General features: G+C 63.5%; 6 non-coding genes across 6 annotated transcripts; all 6 read right to left on the bottom strand.

The window, feature by feature from the left end:
• Positions 1-1,402: 1,402 nt before the first annotated feature.
• Positions 1,403-1,521, bottom strand: LOC142866736 (5S ribosomal RNA). The gene has a single exon (XR_012916566.1). It is a non-coding gene; the product is annotated as a 5S ribosomal RNA (ribosomal RNA).
• Positions 1,522-5,026: 3,505 nt separating this feature from the next.
• Positions 5,027-5,145, bottom strand: LOC142866729 (5S ribosomal RNA). Its single transcript, XR_012916559.1, has one exon. It is a non-coding gene; the product is annotated as a 5S ribosomal RNA (ribosomal RNA).
• A 3,503-nt stretch (positions 5,146-8,648) lies between these two features.
• On the bottom strand, positions 8,649-8,767 carry LOC142866883 (5S ribosomal RNA). The gene has a single exon (XR_012916667.1). It is a non-coding gene; the product is annotated as a 5S ribosomal RNA (ribosomal RNA).
• A 3,506-nt stretch (positions 8,768-12,273) lies between these two features.
• On the bottom strand, positions 12,274-12,392 carry LOC142866738 (5S ribosomal RNA). Its single transcript, XR_012916568.1, has one exon. It is a non-coding gene; the product is annotated as a 5S ribosomal RNA (ribosomal RNA).
• Positions 12,393-15,919: 3,527 nt separating this feature from the next.
• LOC142866739 (5S ribosomal RNA) lies at positions 15,920-16,038 on the bottom strand. Its single transcript, XR_012916569.1, has one exon. It is a non-coding gene; the product is annotated as a 5S ribosomal RNA (ribosomal RNA).
• A 3,524-nt stretch (positions 16,039-19,562) lies between these two features.
• On the bottom strand, positions 19,563-19,681 carry LOC142866894 (5S ribosomal RNA). Its single transcript, XR_012916668.1, has one exon. It is a non-coding gene; the product is annotated as a 5S ribosomal RNA (ribosomal RNA).
• Positions 19,682-19,944: the final 263 nt, after the last annotated feature.

Consider the following 19,944-nt stretch of genomic DNA (forward strand, 5'->3'; position numbering starts at 1 on the left):
CCAGGCTGGGCGCCCGCCCCACAGTGGGGGCACGTCCCCCGCAGGCCACTTAGCGACGGCCGCCGGCCGGCGGACGGTTGGGTGGCGCGAGACGCTGCGGCCGCCCTGCTACCGGGTTCCTGGGAGGGCGTCCTGGAACCAGCGTCCACACCAAGCCCTTGGAAGGCCCAGGCGACGGAGGAGCCCCGTCAGGCAGGGGCCGAGGACGGTGACGGCCCGGGCGGGGAGGAGCGTGTCAGGCAGGGGCAGAGGACGGTGACAGGTGACAGGCCGGGCGGGAAGGAGTCAGTCAGGCAGGGGCCGAGGAGGAGACGGGCTGGGTAAGGGTTAGGGTTAGAGTCAGGGCACAAGTCACAATCGCAAAGACCTGGAAGCGACCCGAGTGCCCATCGACCCACGAGTGCGTAAATGAAATGTGGCGCGTGGACACCACGGAGTGCTATTCAGCTAGGAGGAGCAGCGGTGAGAGGGCACCTCTCGTGGTTCTCCTGGCCAGAGCTGGAACCCGTTCCAGTAAGCCAGGTAGCCCAAGAATGGACACACGAGCACCACGTGCTCGCGCTCACCAGCAAATGGGTACGAACCGATGGACACCTAAGTGAACACAGAGGAATCACATTCATCGGGTGGGTGTCGGGCGGGTGGGGGGAGGGGATGGGCATACACCTCCATTAGGAATGGGGTGGGTGCGCACCGACTGGGGGATGGGCGCACTTGAGGCTCTGACCCGAGGGGGGAGGCTGGGAGAGGGCAACGTACCCGACCTTAACATTGGTACCCCCACAATACGCTGGAACGACATCAGAGGTAAATGAATAAGAACACAGGGGGGAGGGGGGCACGGGCAACACATGTCACCTTAATACTTGGACTCCCATCATCTGCTTGAAAAGAGAGAGAAAAGAAAATGCAATCATAGAGATAAGAGACACTTTTTAAAAATAATGAATCCGAAGAGAAAAGTAAAAGGAGGCCTGTGGAGCAGGTCTGGGTGTGACTCCGGATCCCCCAACATCAGGTGCCACCACCAAAGATTCCTACGTGTAGCCCATAGAACCCCAAAAGCAACGGGACGAGTTCTGGTCACATACTCCCTCAAAATGACATCCTGGCCTTCTTCTGGAACTCCCTCCCCTCTCAGACTCTCAAGGTTTCCTCCAGCGTGTCGGTTCCCACAGAGCAGACCTTTGGTCTGAGACCTGACAGTCCAGAAGCCACGCATGCTGCCGCGTGACGGCGGTGTCGCGGCTTGGGACAAGAGGAGGCCCCACGGTGCGGGCTGGGGCGCCAGGCACCGCGGCGGGCGCTGAGGGTGGGGGTGACCCCCACCCCGGGCCGCCGCCTCGCTCCCAGAGAGGGGACAGAACAAGAGGCAAAACAAAAAAAAAAAAAAAAAAGAAGAAGCCTACATCACCCGGTATTCCCAGGCGGTCTCCCATCCAAGTACTAACCAGGCCCGACCCTGCTTAGCTTCCGAGACCAGACGAGGTCGGGCGCGTTCAGGGTGGTGTGGCCCTAGACGGCGGAGGGCGCCCCTGCCCCGCTCAAGAAGCCGAGCCTCTCTGCGCTTCCCCGCCGCCTCCTCCCGCCCCAGGCCCCGCACCGGCGCTGACCCGCGCCGGGCCGGGCCTGTTGAGTTCACCGGCCGGGTCCGGCGGGCTCCGAGGGACGGGGGTGACAGGCGGGGCGGGGCGGGGCGGGCAGGGAGCGGTGGGCCGGGGTGGGGGGCTGTCTCTCTATACACACACACACACACACACACACTCACACTCACACAAGATGCGCCTCCACGGCTGGACTCGCCAAGGTGGAGACCTTCCAGCCCCCTTCCTCTCCTCGCCTGGCCTCCTTCACCTACCCGCCCCCCACCCCCAGCTCGTGGCCGCCCCCGCCGCCGCCGCCGCCGCCGATTGCGCACGCGCGGATCGCCCGCCCTTTGACCCCAGGCAGGGGCCGCCCTCCCCGACAACCCCTTTCAGCTGGGCCCCCCACCCTGTGGGTGGGCTGCCGCCTATTCCCCCGGGCCCGGGCTGGGGCACAGCGCATGGGGGAGGGGAGCGACTGTATGGGGCGTCTCTCTCTCTCTCTAGGGATGTGTCCCATGGGTGGGGTGGCGTGGTTTGTGGGGCGCTGAAGAAATCAGTCCCCTCCATCTCCTACCTCTGGAAAACGCCCAAGCCCTTGGAGAACTGCCGGCAATGCGACCGGGGGTGCCGGGACCCTCCTCTGTGTCCTCCTGTGGCCCAGTCCAAGGGGCCTGGGCCTGGCCGGGGCTGCATTGGACCCCGACCACCCTGGCGTGTGGACTCGCTAAAAATCGGCGATTAGATATTGGATTCCAGCTTCATTGAGGTCATTTCACTAATGAGTGCACCGGAAAGAGTTTCCTAATCCATCTGTGAGGGTGGCAACTGAAAGAGAATTTTAAAGCTGACAGAATAGGCGAGGAAAGGCATAGGAGATTTCCACACCCAGTAAGGAAGCCTTTCCCGAAATGGAAGAAAGAAACGAGCAAACAGAAACACCGGTAGCCCGCCAGGATCAGAGTCTGCCCCCGAGAGAAAGTACCCTGACCAGGTTCACCCGTGGGTGGGTGGCGAGCTAGCGGCATTCAGAAGAGCGAGGCCCGCAGTCTGTGCAGAAGACACCTGCACTCGGGTGTGTGTGGCGGCACGATTCACAAGCAGCTCCAGATGTTAAGCCAAGGAGAAGCCAGGGAGTTCCCAACGCCCCAGGTGTCCTCAGCCCACGACTGGCTGCTGGGGGAATGCGAAGCCCGGCTCCTTGTCTCAGAGCGGGACAACCAGGAGGTGTGACGTACACCCCGGGGTTCCCAGGAGGATCAGGCTGAAGCTGGGACTTGGCCTGAAAGTGTCCCCTCGCATGGCCACCCCCTTCCCCTTCCTGCTCCTCTACTCCTGGTGCCCCTCCATCCAGGGGCCAGACCTTAAAGAGTCACCCGCAAGAGAATCCTGGTCCCAAAGGGGCCTTCTGGGGGACCCGTGCTGAGAGAGGTTGTGGGCATGGCCCGCTGGGGCTCTGCCCGACCCAGGGCTGAGAGATGCAACCTCCCAGCTCTGGGTCCCTGCAGGGGAAGCGTTGGCAAGCACAGGGCCAGTCCTCCAAAGGCCCAGGTGCAGGGAGCCCAGGCCAAGCAGCCTGTGGAAGAAGCCACCCCGGGAAGACGACTGCAGGCCACGGCCCTTCCCACCTCCTCCTCCTCCTCCTCCTGCTCCTCCACCCCCCCCGACCTCCCACCCCCCACCCCCGACATGGCGCAGGGCTCAGAGACACCTCAGACACTTGCTACCCAAAGTGCAAAGGGCATCATTTGCTCCTCCAAACCCCCCCCCTGCCCAGCAGACCGCGTTGTCCAGCCAGCCCCCGGGCCTCCCTGGGGTGCCCAGCACAAAAGTGCAGACAACCACCGGACCCTCAATCTCAGTTTTCGGATGTTTTTGCCACTCTAAGGACCCGCAGGCCAGCTGGGCCTTCTGGCAGGACAGAGAGCCCCGGAATCCGACGTGGAGAGCTGGGTGTACGTCCCCACGAGGAGGCGGTCCCCACCTCCGCGGCTCTCCCCTTGGGGGGGGGGGAAAAGCAGCCACGGGGCCTCAGAGAAGACACCAGGCTGGGCGCCCGCCCCACAGTGGGGGCACGTCCCCCGCAGGCCACTTAGCGACGGCCGCCGGCCGGCGGACGGTTGGGTGGCGCGAGACGCTGCGGCCGCCCTGCTACCGGGTTCCTGGGAGGGCGTCCTGGAACCAGCGTCCACACCAAGCCCTTGGAAGGCCCAGGCGACGGAGGAGCCCCGTCAGGCAGGGGCCGAGGACGGTGACGGCCCGGGCGGGGAGGAGCGTGTCAGGCAGGGGCAGAGGACGGTGACAGGTGACAGGCCGGGCGGGAAGGAGTCAGTCAGGCAGGGGCCGAGGAGGAGACGGGCTGGGTAAGGGTTAGGGTTAGAGTCAGGGCACAAGTCACAATCGCAAAGACCTGGAAGCGACCCGAGTGCCCATCGACCCACGAGTGCGTAAATGAAATGTGGCGCGTGGACACCACGGAGTGCTATTCAGCTAGGAGGAGCAGCGGTGAGAGGGCACCTCTCGTGGTTCTCCTGGCCAGAGCTGGAACCCGTTCCAGTAAGCCAGGTAGCCCAAGAATGGACACACGAGCACCACGTGCTCGCGCTCACCAGCAAATGGGTACGAACCGATGGACACCTAAGTGAACACAGAGGAATCACATTCATCGGGTGGGTGTCGGGCGGGTGGGGGGAGGGGATGGGCATACACCTCCATTAGGAATGGGGTGGGTGCGCACCGACTGGGGGATGGGCGCACTTGAGGCTCTGACCCGAGGGGGGAGGCTGGGAGAGGGCAACGTACCCGACCTTAACATTGGTACCCCCACAATACGCTGGAACGACATCAGAGGTAAATGAATAAGAACACAGGGGGGAGGGGGGCACGGGCAACACATGTCACCTTAATACTTGGACTCCCATCATCTGCTTGAAAAGAGAGAGAAAAGAAAATGCAATCATAGAGATAAGAGACACTTTTTAAAAATAATGAATCCGAAGAGAAAAGTAAAAGGAGGCCTGTGGAGCAGGTCTGGGTGTGACTCCGGATCCCCCAACATCAGGTGCCACCACCAAAGATTCCTACGTGTAGCCCATAGAACCCCAAAAGCAACGGGACGAGTTCTGGTCACATACTCCCTCAAAATGACATCCTGGCCTTCTTCTGGAACTCCCTCCCCTCTCAGACTCTCAAGGTTTCCTCCAGCGTGTCGGTTCCCACAGAGCAGACCTTTGGTCTGAGACCTGACAGTCCAGAAGCCACGCATGCTGCCGCGTGACGGCGGTGTCGCGGCTTGGGACAAGAGGAGGCCCCACGGTGCGGGCTGGGGCGCCAGGCACCGCGGCGGGCGCTGAGGGTGGGGGTGACCCCCACCCCGGGCCGCCGCCTCGCTCCCAGAGAGGGGACAGAACAAGAGGCAAAACAAAAAAAAAAAAAAAAGAAGAAGCCTAAGGCACCCGGTATTCCCAGGCGGTCTCCCATCCAAGTACTAACCAGGCCCGACCCTGCTTAGCTTCCGAGACCAGACGAGGTCGGGCGCGTTCAGGGTGGTGTGGCCCTAGACGGCGGAGGGCGCCCCTGCCCCGCTCAAGAAGCCGAGCCTCTCTGCGCTTCCCCGCCGCCTCCTCCCGCCCCAGGCCCCGCACCGGCGCTGACCCGCGCCGGGCCGGGCCTGTTGAGTTCACCGGCCGGGTCCGGCGGGCTCCGAGGGACGGGGGTGACAGGCGGGGCGGGGCGGGGCGGGCAGGGAGCGGTGGGCCGGGGTGGGGGGCTGTCTCTCTATACACACACACACACACACACACACTCACACTCACACAAGATGCGCCTCCACGGCTGGACTCGCCAAGGTGGAGACCTTCCAGCCCCCTTCCTCTCCTCGCCTGGCCTCCTTCACCTACCCGCCCCCCACCCCCAGCTCGTGGCCGCCCCCGCCGCCGCCGCCGCCGCCGATTGCGCACGCGCGGATCGCCCGCCCTTTGACCCCAGGCAGGGGCCGCCCTCCCCGACAACCCCTTTCAGCTGGGCCCCCCACCCTGTGGGTGGGCTGCCGCCTATTCCCCCGGGCCCGGGCTGGGGCACAGCGCATGGGGGAGGGGAGCGACTGTATGGGGCGTCTCTCTCTCTCTCTAGGGATGTGTCCCATGGGTGGGGTGGCGTGGTTTGTGGGGCGCTGAAGAAATCAGTCCCCTCCATCTCCTACCTCTGGAAAACGCCCAAGCCCTTGGAGAACTGCCGGCAATGCGACCGGGGGTGCCGGGACCCTCCTCTGTGTCCTCCTGTGGCCCAGTCCAAGGGGCCTGGGCCTGGCCGGGGCTGCATTGGACCCCGACCACCCTGGCGTGTGGACTCGCTAAAAATCGGCGATTAGATATTGGATTCCAGCTTCATTGAGGTCATTTCACTAATGAGTGCACCGGAAAGAGTTTCCTAATCCATCTGTGAGGGTGGCAACTGAAAGAGAATTTTAAAGCTGACAGAATAGGCGAGGAAAGGCATAGGAGATTTCCACACCCAGTAAGGAAGCCTTTCCCGAAATGGAAGAAAGAAACGAGCAAACAGAAACACCGGTAGCCCGCCAGGATCAGAGTCTGCCCCCGAGAGAAAGTACCCTGACCAGGTTCACCCGTGGGTGGGTGGCGAGCTAGCGGCATTCAGAAGAGCGAGGCCCGCAGTCTGTGCAGAAGACACCTGCACTCGGGTGTGTGTGGCGGCACGATTCACAAGCAGCTCCAGATGTTAAGCCAAGGAGAAGCCAGGGAGTTCCCAACGCCCCAGGTGTCCTCAGCCCACGACTGGCTGCTGGGGGAATGCGAAGCCCGGCTCCTTGTCTCAGAGCGGGACAACCAGGAGGTGTGACGTACACCCCGGGGTTCCCAGGAGGATCAGGCTGAAGCTGGGACTTGGCCTGAAAGTGTCCCCTCGCATGGCCACCCCCTTCCCCTTCCTGCTCCTCTACTCCTGGTGCCCCTCCATCCAGGGGCCAGACCTTAAAGAGTCACCCGCAAGAGAATCCTGGTCCCAAAGGAGCCTTCTGGGGGACCCGTGCTGAGAGAGGTTGTGGGCATGGCCCGCTGGGGCTCTGCCCGACCCAGGGCTGAGAGATGCAACCTCCCAGCTCTGGGTCCCTGCAGGGGAAGCGTTGGCAAGCACAGGGCCAGTCCTCCAAAGGCCCAGGTGCAGGGAGCCCAGGCCAAGCAGCCTGTGGAAGAAGCCACCCCGGGAAGACGACTGCAGGCCACGGCCCTTCCCACCTCCTCCTCCTCCTCCTCCTGCTCCTCCACCCCCCCCGACCTCCCACCCCCCACCCCCGACATGGCGCAGGGCTCAGAGACACCTCAGACACTTGCTACCCAAAGTGCAAAGGGCATCAGTTGCTCCTCCAAACCCCCCCCCTGCCCAGCAGACCGCGTTGTCCAGCCAGCCCCCGGGCCTCCCTGGGGTGCCCAGCACAAAAGTGCAGACAACCACCGGACCCTCAATCTCAGTTTTCGGATGTTTTTGCCACTCTAAGGACCCGCAGGCCAGCTGGGCCTTCTGGCAGGACAGAGAGCCCCGGAATCCGACGTGGAGAGCTGGGTGTACGTCCCCACGAGGAGGCGGTCCCCACCTCCGCGGCTCTCCCCTTGGGGGGGGGAAAAGCAGCCACGGGGCCTCAGAGAAGACACCAGGCTGGGCGCCCGCCCCACAGTGGGGGCACGTCCCCCGCAGGCCACTTAGCGACGGCCGCCGGCCGGCGGACGGTTGGGTGGCGCGAGACGCTGCGGCCGCCCTGCTACCGGGTTCCTGGGAGGGCGTCCTGGAACCAGCGTCCACACCAAGCCCTTGGAAGGCCCAGGCGACGGAGGAGCCCCGTCAGGCAGGGGCCGAGGACGGTGACGGCCCGGGCGGGGAGGAGCGTGTCAGGCAGGGGCAGAGGACGGTGACAGGTGACAGGCCGGGCGGGAAGGAGTCAGTCAGGCAGGGGCCGAGGAGGAGACGGGCTGGGTAAGGGTTAGGGTTAGAGTCAGGGCACAAGTCACAATCGCAAAGACCTGGAAGCGACCCGAGTGCCCATCGACCCACGAGTGCGTAAATGAAATGTGGCGCGTGGACACCACGGAGTGCTATTCAGCTAGGAGGAGCAGCGGTGAGAGGGCACCTCTCGTGGTTCTCCTGGCCAGAGCTGGAACCCGTTCCAGTAAGCCAGGTAGCCCAAGAATGGACACACGAGCACCACGTGCTTGCGCTCACCAGCAAATGGGTACGAACCGATGGACACCTAAGTGGACACAGAGGAATCACCTTCATCGGGTGGGTGTCGGGCGGGTGGGGGGAGGGGATGGGCATACACCTCCATTAGGAATGGGGTGGGTGCGCACCGACTGGGGGATGGGCGCACTTGAGGCTCTGACCCGAGGGGGGAGGCTGGGAGAGGGCAACGTACCCGACCTTAACATTGGTACCCCCACAATACGCTGGAACGACATCAGAGGTAAATGAATAAGAACACAGGGGGGAGGGGGGCACGGGCAACACATGTCACCTTAATACTTGGACTCCCATCATCTGCTTGAAAAGAGAGAGAAAAGAAAATGCAATCATAGAGATAAGAGACACTTTTTAAAAATAATGAATCCGAAGAGAAAAGTAAAAGGAGGCCTGTGGAGCAGGTCTGGGTGTGACTCCGGATCCCCCAACATCAGGTGCCACCACCAAAGATTCCTACGTGTAGCCCATAGAACCCCAAAAGCAACGGGACGAGTTCTGGTCACATACTCCCTCAAAATGACATCCTGGCCTTCTTCTGGAACTCCCTCCCCTCTCAGACTCTCAAGGTTTCCTCCAGCGTGTCGGTTCCCACAGAGCAGACCTTTGGTCTGAGACCTGACAGTCCAGAAGCCACGCATGCTGCCGCGTGACGGCGGTGTCGCGGCTTGGGACAAGAGGAGGCCCCACGGTGCGGGCTGGGGCGCCAGGCACCGCGGCGGGCGCTGAGGGTGGGGGTGACCCCCACCCCGGGCCGCCGCCTCGCTCCCAGAGAGGGGACAGAACAAGAGGCAAAACAAAAAAAAAAAAAAAAGAAGAAGCCTACGGCACCCGGTATTCCCAGGCGGTCTCCCATCCAAGTACTAACCAGGCCCGACCCTGCTTAGCTTCCGAGACCAGACGAGGTCGGGCGCGTTCAGGGTGGTGTGGCCCTAGACGGCGGAGGGCGCCCCTGCCCCGCTCAAGAAGCCGAGCCTCTCTGCGCTTCCCCGCCGCCTCCTCCCGCCCCAGGCCCCGCGCCGGCGCTGACCCGCGCCGGGCCGGGCCTGTTGAGTTCACCGGCCGGGTCCGGCGGGCTCCGAGGGACGGGGGTGACAGGCGGGGCGGGGCGGGGCGGGCAGGGAGCGGTGGGCCGGGGTGGGGGGCTGTCTCTCTATACACACACACACACACACACACACTCACACTCACACAAGATGCGCCTCCACGGCTGGACTCGCCAAGGTGGAGACCTTCCAGCCCCCTTCCTCTCCTCGCCTGGCCTCCTTCACCTACCCGCCCCCCACCCCCAGCTCGTGGCCGCCCCCGCCGCCGCCGCCGCCGCCGATTGCGCACGCGCGGATCGCCCGCCCTTTGACCCCAGGCAGGGGCCGCCCTCCCCGACAACCCCTTTCAGCTGGGCCCCCCACCCTGTGGGTGGGCTGCCGCCTATTCCCCCGGGCCCGGGCTGGGGCACAGCGCATGGGGGAGGGGAGCGACTGTATGGGGCGTCTCTCTCTCTCTCTAGGGATGTGTCCCATGGGTGGGGTGGCGTGGTTTGTGGGGCGCTGAAGAAATCAGTCCCCTCCATCTCCTACCTCTGGAAAACGCCCAAGCCCTTGGAGAACTGCCGGCAATGCGACCGGGGGTGCCGGGACCCTCCTCTGTGTCCTCCTGTGGCCCAGTCCAAGGGGCCTGGGCCTGGCCGGGGCTGCATTGGACCCCGACCACCCTGGCGTGTGGACTCGCTAAAAATCGGCGATTAGATATTGGATTCCAGCTTCATTGAGGTCATTTCACTAATGAGTGCACCGGAAAGAGTTTCCTAATCCATCTGTGAGGGTGGCAACTGAAAGAGAATTTTAAAGCTGACAGAATAGGCGAGGAAAGGCATAGGAGATTTCCACACCCAGTAAGGAAGCCTTTCCCGAAATGGAAGAAAGAAACGAGCAAACAGAAACACCGGTAGCCCGCCAGGATCAGAGTCTGCCCCCGAGAGAAAGTACCCTGACCAGGTTCACCCGTGGGTGGGTGGCGAGCTAGCGGCATTCAGAAGAGCGAGGCCCGCAGTCTGTGCAGAAGACACCTGCACTCGGGTGTGTGTGGCGGCACGATTCACAAGCAGCTCCAGATGTTAAGCCAAGGAGAAGCCAGGGAGTTCCCAACGCCCCAGGTGTCCTCAGCCCACGACTGGCTGCTGGGGGAATGCGAAGCCCGGCTCCTTGTCTCAGAGCGGGACAACCAGGAGGTGTGACGTACACCCCGGGGTTCCCAGGAGGATCAGGCTGAAGCTGGGACTTGGCCTGAAAGTGTCCCCTCGCATGGCCACCCCCTTCCCCTTCCTGCTCCTCTACTCCTGGTGCCCCTCCATCCAGGGGCCAGACCTTAAAGAGTCACCCGCAAGAGAATCCTGGTCCCAAAGGGGCCTTCTGGGGGACCCGTGCTGAGAGAGGTTGTGGACATGGCCCGCTGGGGCTCTGCCCGACCCAGGGCTGAGAGATGCAACCTCCCAGCTCTGGGTCCCTGCAGGGGAAGCGTTGGCAAGCACAGGGCCAGTCCTCCAAAGGCCCAGGTGCAGGGAGCCCAGGCCAAGCAGCCTGTGGAAGAAGCCACCCCGGGAAGACGACTGCAGGCCACGGCCCTTCCCACCTCCTCCTCCTCCTCCTCCTGCTCCTCCACCCCCCCCGACCTCCCACCCCCCACCCCCGACATGGCGCAGGGCTCAGAGACACCTCAGACACTTGCTACCCAAAGTGCAAAGGGCATCAGTTGCTCCTCCAAACCCCCCCCCTGCCCAGCAGACCGCGTTGTCCAGCCAGCCCCCGGGCCTCCCTGGGGTGCCCAGCACAAAAGTGCAGACAACCACCGGACCCTCAATCTCAGTTTTCGGATGTTTTTGCCACTCTAAGGACCCGCAGGCCAGCTGGGCCTTCTGGCAGGACAGAGAGCCCCGGAATCCGACGTGGAGAGCTGGGTGTACGTCCCCACGAGGAGGCGGTCCCCACCTCCGCGGCTCTCCCCTTGGGGGGGGGGGAAAAGCAGCCACGGGGCCTCAGAGAAGACACCAGGCTGGGCGCCCGCCCCACAGTGGGGGCACGTCCCCCGCAGGCCACTTAGCGACGGCCGCCGGCCGGCGGACGGTTGGGTGGCGCGAGACGCTGCGGCCGCCCTGCTACCGGGTTCCTGGGAGGGCGTCCTGGAACCAGCGTCCACACCAAGCCCTTGGAAGGCCCAGGCGACGGAGGAGCCCCGTCAGGCAGGGGCCGAGGACGGTGACGGCCCGGGCGGGGAGGAGCGTGTCAGGCAGGGGCAGAGGACGGTGACAGGTGACAGGCCGGGCGGGAAGGAGTCAGTCAGGCAGGGGCCGAGGAGGAGACGGGCTGGGTAAGGGTTAGGGTTAGAGTCAGGGCACAAGTCACAATCGCAAAGACCTGGAAGCGACCCGAGTGCCCATCGACCCACGAGTGCGTAAATGAAATGTGGCGCGTGGACACCACGGAGTGCTATTCAGCTAGGAGGAGCAGCGGTGAGAGGGCACCTCTCGTGGTTCTCCTGGCCAGAGCTGGAACCCGTTCCAGTAAGCCAGGTAGCCCAAGAATGGACACACGAGCACCACGTGCTCGCGCTCACCAGCAAATGGGTACGAACCGATGGACACCTAAGTGAACACAGAGGAATCACCTTCATCGGGTGGGTGTCGGGCGGGTGGGGGGAGGGGATGGGCATACACCTCCATTAGGAATGGGGTGGGTGCGCACCGACTGGGGGATGGGCGCACTTGAGGCTCTGACCCGAGGGGGGAGGCTGGGAGAGGGCAACGTACCCGACCTTAACATTGGTACCCCCACAATACGCTGGAACGACATCAGAGGTAAATGAATAAGAACACAGGGGGGAGGGGGGCACGGGCAACACATGTCACCTTAATACTTGGACTCCCATCATCTGCTTGAAAAGAGAGAGAAAAGAAAATGCAATCATAGAGATAAGAGACACTTTTTAAAAATAATGAATCCGAAGAGAAAAGTAAAAGGAGGCCTGTGGAGCAGGTCTGGGTGTGACTCCGGATCCCCCAACATCAGGTGCCACCACCAAAGATTCCTACGTGTAGCCCATAGAACCCCAAAAGCAACGGGACGAGTTCTGGTCACATACTCCCTCAAAATGACATCCTGGCCTTCTTCTGGAACTCCCTCCCCTCTCAGACTCTCAAGGTTTCCTCCAGCGTGTCGGTTCCCACAGAGCAGACCTTTGGTCTGAGACCTGACAGTCCAGAAGCCACGCATGCTGCCGCGTGACGGCGGTGTCGCGGCTTGGGACAAGAGGAGGCCCCACGGTGCGGGCTGGGGCGCCAGGCACCGCGGCGGGCGCTGAGGGTGGGGGTGACCCCCACCCCGGGCCGCCGCCTCGCTCCCAGAGAGGGGACAGAACAAGAGGCAAAACAAAAAAAAAAAAAAAAAGAAGAAGCCTACATCACCCGGTATTCCCAGGCGGTCTCCCATCCAAGTACTAACCAGGCCCGACCCTGCTTAGCTTCCGAGACCAGACGAGGTCGGGCGCGTTCAGGGTGGTGTGGCCCTAGACGGCGGAGGGCGCCCCTGCCCCGCTCAAGAAGCCGAGCCTCTCTGCGCTTCCCCGCCGCCTCCTCCCGCCCCAGGCCCCGCACCGGCGCTGACCCGCGCCGGGCCGGGCCTGTTGAGTTCACCGGCCGGGTCCGGCGGGCTCCGAGGGACGGGGGTGACAGGCGGGGCGGGGCGGGCAGGGAGCGGTGGGCCGGGGTGGGGGGCTGTCTCTCTATACACACACACACACACACACACACACACACACTCACACTCACACAAGATGCGCCTCCACGGCTGGACTCGCCAAGGTGGAGACCTTCCAGCCCCCTTCCTCTCCTCGCCTGGCCTCCTTCACCTACCCGCCCCCCACCCCCAGCTCGTGGCCACCCCCGCCGCCGCCGCCGCCGCCGCCGCCGCCGCCGCCGCCGATTGCGCACGCGCGGATCGCCCGCCCTTTGACCCCAGGCAGGGGCCGCCCTCCCCGACAACCCCTTTCAGCTGGGCCCCCCACCCTGTGGGTGGGCTGCCGCCTATTCCCCCGGGCCCGGGCTGGGGCACAGCGCATGGGGGAGGGGAGCGACTGTATGGGGCGTCTCTCTCTCTCTCTAGGGATGTGTCCCATGGGTGGGGTGGCGTGGTTTGTGGGGCGCTGAAGAAATCAGTCCCCTCCATCTCCTACCTCTGGAAAACGCCCAAGCCCTTGGAGAACTGCCGGCAATGCGACCGGGGGTGCCGGGACCCTCCTCTGTGTCCTCCTGTGGCCCAGTCCAAGGGGCCTGGGCCTGGCCGGGGCTGCATTGGACCCCGACCACCCTGGCGTGTGGACTCGCTAAAAATCGGCGATTAGATATTGGATTCCAGCTTCATTGAGGTCATTTCACTAATGAGTGCACCGGAAAGAGTTTCCTAATCCATCTGTGAGGGTGGCAACTGAAAGAGAATTTTAAAGCTGACAGAATAGGCGAGGAAAGGCATAGGAGATTTCCACACCCAGTAAGGAAGCCTTTCCCGAAATGGAAGAAAGAAACGAGCAAACAGAAACACCGGTAGCCCGCCAGGATCAGAGTCTGCCCCCGAGAGAAAGTACCCTGACCAGGTTCACCCGTGGGTGGGTGGCGAGCTAGCGGCATTCAGAAGAGCGAGGCCCGCAGTCTGTGCAGAAGACACCTGCACTCGGGTGTGTGTGGCGGCACGATTCACAAGCAGCTCCAGATGTTAAGCCAAGGAGAAGCCAGGGAGTTCCCAACGCCCCAGGTGTCCTCAGCCCACGACTGGCTGCTGGGGGAATGCGAAGCCCGGCTCCTTGTCTCAGAGCGGGACAACCAGGAGGTGTGACGTACACCCCGGGGTTCCCAGGAGGATCAGGCTGAAGCTGGGACTTGGCCTGAAAGTGTCCCCTCGCATGGCCACCCCCTTCCCCTTCCTGCTCCTCTACTCCTGGTGCCCCTCCATCCAGGGGCCAGACCTTAAAGAGTCACCCGCAAGAGAATCCTGGTCCCAAAGGGGCCTTCTGGGGGACCCGTGCTGAGAGAGGTTGTGGACATGGCCCGCTGGGGCTCTGCCCGACCCAGGGCTGAGAGATGCAACCTCCCAGCTCTGGGTCCCTGCAGGGGAAGCGTTGGCAAGCACAGGGCCAGTCCTCCAAAGGCCCAGGTGCAGGGAGCCCAGGCCAAGCAGCCTGTGGAAGAAGCCACCCCGGGAAGACGACTGCAGGCCACGGCCCTTCCCACCTCCTCCTCCTCCTCCTCCTGCTCCTCCACCCCCCCCGACCTCCCACCCCCCACCCCCGACATGGCGCAGGGCTCAGAGACACCTCAGACACTTGCTACCCAAAGTGCAAAGGGCATCAGTTGCTCCTCCAAACCCCCCCCCTGCCCAGCAGACCGCGTTGTCCAGCCAGCCCCCGGGCCTCCCTGGGGTGCCCAGCACAAAAGTGCAGACAACCACCGGACCCTCAATCTCAGTTTTCGGATGTTTTTGCCACTCTAAGGACCCGCAGGCCAGCTGGGCCTTCTGGCAGGACAGAGAGCCCCGGAATCCGACGTGGAGAGCTGGGTGTACGTCCCCACGAGGAGGCGGTCCCCACCTCCGCGGCTCTCCCCTTGGGGGGGGGGGAAAAGCAGCCACGGGGCCTCAGAGAAGACACCAGGCTGGGCGCCCGCCCCACAGTGGGGGCACGTCCCCCGCAGGCCACTTAGCGACGGCCGCCGGCCGGCGGACGGTTGGGTGGCGCGAGACGCTGCGGCCGCCCTGCTACCGGGTTCCTGGGAGGGCGTCCTGGAACCAGCGTCCACACCAAGCCCTTGGAAGGCCCAGGCGACGGAGGAGCCCCGTCAGGCAGGGGCCGAGGACGGTGACGGCCCGGGCGGGGAGGAGCGTGTCAGGCAGGGGCAGAGGACGGTGACAGGTGACAGGCCGGGCGGGAAGGAGTCAGTCAGGCAGGGGCCGAGGAGGAGACGGGCTGGGTAAGGGTTAGGGTTAGAGTCAGGGCACAAGTCACAATCGCAAAGACCTGGAAGCGACCCGAGTGCCCATCGACCCACGAGTGCGTAAATGAAATGTGGCGCGTGGACACCACGGAGTGCTATTCAGCTAGGAGGAGCAGCGGTGAGAGGGCACCTCTCGTGGTTCTCCTGGCCAGAGCTGGAACCCGTTCCAGTAAGCCAGGTAGCCCAAGAATGGACACACGAGCACCACGTGCTCGCGCTCACCAGCAAATGGGTACGAACCGATGGACACCTAAGTGAACACAGAGGAATCACATTCATCGGGTGGGTGTCGGGCGGGTGGGGGGAGGGGATGGGCATACACCTCCATTAGGAATGGGGTGGGTGCGCACCGACTGGGGGATGGGCGCACTTGAGGCTCTGACCCGAGGGGGGAGGCTGGGAGAGGGCAACGTACCCGACCTTAACATTGGTACCCCCACAATACGCTGGAACGACATCAGAGGTAAATGAATAAGAACACAGGGGGGAGGGGGGCACGGGCAACACATGTCACCTTAATACTTGGACTCCCATCATCTGCTTGAAAAGAGAGAGAAAAGAAAATGCAATCATAGAGATAAGAGACACTTTTTAAAAATAATGAATCCGAAGAGAAAAGTAAAAGGAGGCCTGTGGAGCAGGTCTGGGTGTGACTCCGGATCCCCCAACATCAGGTGCCACCACCAAAGATTCCTACGTGTAGCCCATAGAACCCCAAAAGCAACGGGACGAGTTCTGGTCACATACTCCCTCAAAATGACATCCTGGCCTTCTTCTGGAACTCCCTCCCCTCTCAGACTCTCAAGGTTTCCTCCAGCGTGTCGGTTCCCACAGAGCAGACCTTTGGTCTGAGACCTGACAGTCCAGAAGCCACGCATGCTGCCGCGTGACGGCGGTGTCGCGGCTTGGGACAAGAGGAGGCCCCACGGTGCGGGCTGGGGCGCCAGGCACCGCGGCGGGCGCTGAGGGTGGGGGTGACCCCCACCCCGGGCCGCCGCCTCGCTCCCAGAGAGGGGACAGAACAAGAGGCAAAACAAAAAAAAAAAAAAAAAGAAGAAGCCTACATCACCCGGTATTCCCAGGCGGTCTCCCATCCAAGTACTAACCAGGCCCGACCCTGCTTAGCTTCCGAGACCAGACGAGGTCGGGCGCGTTCAGGGTGGTGTGGCCCTAGACGGCGGAGGGCGCCCCTGCCCCGCTCAAGAAGCCGAGCCTCTCTGCGCTTCCCCGCCGCCTCCTCCCGCCCCAGGCCCCGCACCGGCGCTGACCCGCGCCGGGCCGGGCCTGTTGAGTTCACCGGCCGGGTCCGGCGGGCTCCGAGGGACGGGGGTGACAGGCGGGGCGGGGCGGGCAGGGAGCGGTGGGCCGGGGTGGGGGGCTGTCTCTCTATACACACACACACACACACACACACACACACACTCACACTCACACAAGATGCGCCTCCACGGCTGGACTCGCCAAGGTGGAGACCTTCCAGCCCCCTTCCTCTCCTCGCCTGGCCTCCTTCACCTACCCGCCCCCCACCCCCAGCTCGTGGCCACCCCCGCCGCCGCCGCCGCCGCCGCCGCCGCCGCCGCCGCCGATTGCGCACGCGCGGATCGCCCGCCCTTTGACCCCAGGCAGGGGCCGCCCTCCCCGACAACCCCTTTCAGCTGGGCCCCCCACCCTGTGGGTGGGCTGCCGCCTATTCCCCCGGGCCCGGGCTGGGGCACAGCGCATGGGGGAGGGGAGCGACTGTATGGGGCGTCTCTCTCTCTCTCTAGGGATGTGTCCCATGGGTGGGGTGGCGTGGTTTGTGGGGCGCTGAAGAAATCAGTCCCCTCCATCTCCTACCTCTGGAAAACGCCCAAGCCCTTGGAGAACTGCCGGCAATGCGACCGGGGGTGCCGGGACCCTCCTCTGTGTCCTCCTGTGGCCCAGTCCAAGGGGCCTGGGCCTGGCCGGGGCTGCATTGGACCCCGACCACCCTGGCGTGTGGACTCGCTAAAAATCGGCGATTAGATATTGGATTCCAGCTTCATTGAGGTCATTTCACTAATGAGTGCACCGGAAAGAGTTTCCTAATCCATCTGTGAGGGTGGCAACTGAAAGAGAATTTTAAAGCTGACAGAATAGGCGAGGAAAGGCATAGGAGATTTCCACACCCAGTAAGGAAGCCTTTCCCGAAATGGAAGAAAGAAACGAGCAAACAGAAACACCGGTAGCCCGCCAGGATCAGAGTCTGCCCCCGAGAGAAAGTACCCTGACCAGGTTCACCCGTGGGTGGGTGGCGAGCTAGCGGCATTCAGAAGAGCGAGGCCCGCAGTCTGTGCAGAAGACACCTGCACTCGGGTGTGTGTGGCGGCACGATTCACAAGCAGCTCCAGATGTTAAGCCAAGGAGAAGCCAGGGAGTTCCCAACGCCCCAGGTGTCCTCAGCCCACGACTGGCTGCTGGGGGAATGCGAAGCCCGGCTCCTTGTCTCAGAGCGGGACAACCAGGAGGTGTGACGTACACCCCGGGGTTCCCAGGAGGATCAGGCTGAAGCTGGGACTTGGCCTGAAAGTGTCCCCTCGCATGGCCACCCCCTTCCCCTTCCTGCTCCTCTACTCCTGGTGCCCCTCCATCCAGGGGCCAGACCTTAAAGAGTCACCCGCAAGAGAATCCTGGTCCCAAAGGAGCCTTCTGGGGGACCCGTGCTGAGAGAGGTTGTGGGCATGGCCCGCTGGGGCTCTGCCCGACCCAGGGCTGAGAGATGCAACCTCCCAGCTCTGGGTCCCTGCAGGGGAAGCGTTGGCAAGCACAGGGCCAGTCCTCCAAAGGCCCAGGTGCAGGGAGCCCAGGCCAAGCAGCCTGTGGAAGAAGCCACCCCGGGAAGACGACTGCAGGCCACGGCCCTTCCCACCTCCTCCTCCTCCTCCTCCTGCTCCTCCACCCCCCCCGACCTCCCACCCCCCACCCCCGACATGGCGCAGGGCTCAGAGACACCTCAGACACTTGCTACCCAAAGTGCAAAGGGCATCAGTTGCTCCTCCAAACCCCCCCCCTGCCCAGCAGACCGCGTTGTCCAGCCAGCCCCCGGGCCTCCCTGGGGTGCCCAGCACAAAAGTGCAGACAACCACCGGACCCTCAATCTCAGTTTTCGGATGTTTTTGCCACTCTAAGGACCCGCAGGCCAGCTGGGCCTTCTGGCAGGACAGAGAGCCCCGGAATCCGACGTGGAGAGCTGGGTGTACGTCCCCACGAGGAGGCGGTCCCCACCTCCGCGGCTCTCCCCTTGGGGGGGGGAAAAGCAGCCACGGGGCCTCAGAGAAGACACCAGGCTGGGCGCCCGCCCCACAGTGGGGGCACGTCCCCCGCAGGCCACTTAGCGACGGCCGCCGGCCGGCGGACGGTTGGGTGGCGCGAGACGCTGCGGCCGCCCTGCTACCGGGTTCCTGGGAGGGCGTCCTGGAACCAGCGTCCACACCAAGCCCTTGGAAGGCCCAGGCGACGGAGGAGCCCCGTCAGGCAGGGGCCGAGGACGGTGACGGCCCGGGCGGGGAGGAGCGTGTCAGGCAGGGGCAGAGGACGGTGACAGGTGACAGGCCGGGCGGGAAGGAGTCAGTCAGGCAGGGGCCGAGGAGGAGACGGGCTGGGTAAGGGTTAGGGTTAGAGTCAGGGCACAAGTCACAATCGCAAAGACCTGGAAGCGACCCGAGTGCCCATCGACCCACGAGTGCGTAAATGAAATGTGGCGCGTGGACACCACGGAGTGCTATTCAGCTAGGAGGAGCAGCGGTGAGAGGGCACCTCTCGTGGTTCTCCTGGCCAGAGCTGGAACCCGTTCCAGTAAGCCAGGTAGCCCAAGAATGGACACACGAGCACCACGTGCTCGCGCTCACCAGCAAATGGGTACGAACCGATGGACACCTAAGTGGACACAGAGGAATCACCTTCATCGGGTGGGTGTCGGGCGGGTGGGGGGAGGGGATGGGCATACACCTCCATTAGGAATGGGGTGGGTGCGCACCGACTGGGGGATGGGCGCACTTGAGGCTCTGACCCGAGGGGGGAGGCTGGGAGAGGGCAACGTACCCGACCTTAACATTGGTACCCCCACAATACGCTGGAACGACATCAGAGGTAAATGAATAAGAACACAGGGGGGAGGGGGGCACGGGCAACACATGTCACCTTAATACTTGGACTCCCATCATCTGCTTGAAAAGAGAGAGAAAAGAAAATGCAATCATAGAGATAAGAGACACTTTTTAAAAATAATGAATCCGAAGAGAAAAGTAAAAGGAGGCCTGTGGAGCAGGTCTGGGTGTGACTCCGGATCCCCCAACATCAGGTGCCACCACCAAAGATTCCTACGTGTAGCCCATAGAACCCCAAAAGCAACGGGACGAGTTCTGGTCACATACTCCCTCAAAATGACATCCTGGCCTTCTTCTGGAACTCCCTCCCCTCTCAGACTCTCAAGGTTTCCTCCAGCGTGTCGGTTCCCACAGAGCAGACCTTTGGTCTGAGACCTGACAGTCCAGAAGCCACGCATGCTGCCGCGTGACGGCGGTGTCGCGGCTTGGGACAAGAGGAGGCCCCACGGTGCGGGCTGGGGCGCCAGGCACCGCGGCGGGCGCTGAGGGTGGGGGTGACCCCCACCCCGGGCCGCCGCCTCGCTCCCAGAGAGGGGACAGAACAAGAGGCAAAACAAAAAAAAAAAAAAAAGAAGAAGCCTACGGCACCCGGTATTCCCAGGCGGTCTCCCATCCAAGTACTAACCAGGCCCGACCCTGCTTAGCTTCCGAGACCAGACGAGGTCGGGCGCGTTCAGGGTGGTGTGGCCCTAGACGGCGGAGGGCGCCCCTGCCCCGCTCAAGAAGCCGAGCCTCTCTGCGCTTCCCCGCCGCCTCCTCCCGCCCCAGGCCCCGCGCCGGCGCTGACCCGCGCCGGGCCGGGCCTGTTGAGTTCACCGGCCGGGTCCGGCGGGCTCCGAGGGACGGGGGTGACAGGCGGGGCGGGGCGGGCAGGGAGCGGTGGGCCGGGGTGGGGGGCTGTCTCTCTATACACACACACACACACACACACACTCACACTCACACAAGATGCGCCTCC

This window comes from Microcebus murinus, unplaced genomic scaffold (assembly GCF_040939455.1).
Source record: "Microcebus murinus isolate Inina unplaced genomic scaffold, M.murinus_Inina_mat1.0 scaf007_hap2_Mmur4.0, whole genome shotgun sequence".
NCBI lineage: Eukaryota > Metazoa > Chordata > Mammalia > Primates > Cheirogaleidae > Microcebus > Microcebus murinus.